An 824-nucleotide genomic window follows, 5' to 3' on the forward strand; every position below is an offset into this window, starting at 1 on the left:
ATTCGCACTTTTCACATCTTCGCTTGCCTAACACTTTGATACCGTTTCTGTTCATAGCGTGCCCAGATCAAGAAAGCAGCTGACGAGACCGAGACTATTCTGGAAACAACCCCGGCTGGCAAAAGCGATGGGGAAGGTGCACTTCGAGAATTCATTAAGGTTCACATCTCCTTCAAACTAGCACTTAACATTTGTTGGTACGTTCCATGTCTCATTCACTTGTACATGTTGCAGCGCCAGGGCCAAAAGTTAAGGCGGCTATCAAACCTTTTCGGTTGTCGTGACCCCGAGTATGTATCACCAGAACGGTCTAGGTCGGCGACACCATCAGATCCCGCTTCGGGGCAGAGCCATGGTGAACCTTTCACGGATGAGGATGTGGGTGGGGTCACCCAAGAGGTATGGCATGACGATATATATCCATTTGTTGATGCATTGCTAACTATATCCTCACACACGGTCTTTCCATATCTTTTGTTGATGCATAGGTTGCTGATGATATGACCTTGGGGACGTACCGGGCTTGGTCTGCATACGAGTTGAAGCCTAGGAGGGGAATCAACAAGTACACACCTGAAGACTTCACCCAAAGAGGCAAAAGGACGGTCGGCACCTCGCGGATGGCGGCTTTGGATGAGTATTTGGATGACGATGTCGAACCGGAGGCGGAGCTGGAGCCGGAGCGGGTTCCTCTTCCTAGGAAGGTGAAGAAGATAAGCGTCAAGAGGGGGGGAGGACCCAGCAAGCGTGGAAAGCACTAGTCATCTTAGTTTTTTTATAATGTTGAACTTCGAGTGCGATTTGTTATGTCGTTGAACTTGGAT

The 824-nt window shown here is 49.3% G+C and overlaps 1 long non-coding RNA gene across 1 annotated transcript; it reads left to right on the forward strand.

The window, feature by feature from the left end:
• Nucleotides 1–543, forward strand: LOC141042117 (uncharacterized). The gene is made up of 3 exons (XR_012203936.1): nucleotides 1–159; nucleotides 235–399; nucleotides 489–543. It is a non-coding gene; the product is annotated as an uncharacterized lncRNA (long non-coding RNA).
• The last annotated feature ends 281 nt before the right edge of the window (nucleotides 544–824 follow it).

This window comes from Aegilops tauschii, chromosome 2, assembly GCF_002575655.3.
Source record: "Aegilops tauschii subsp. strangulata cultivar AL8/78 chromosome 2, Aet v6.0, whole genome shotgun sequence".
Lineage (NCBI taxonomy): Eukaryota > Viridiplantae > Streptophyta > Magnoliopsida > Poales > Poaceae > Aegilops > Aegilops tauschii.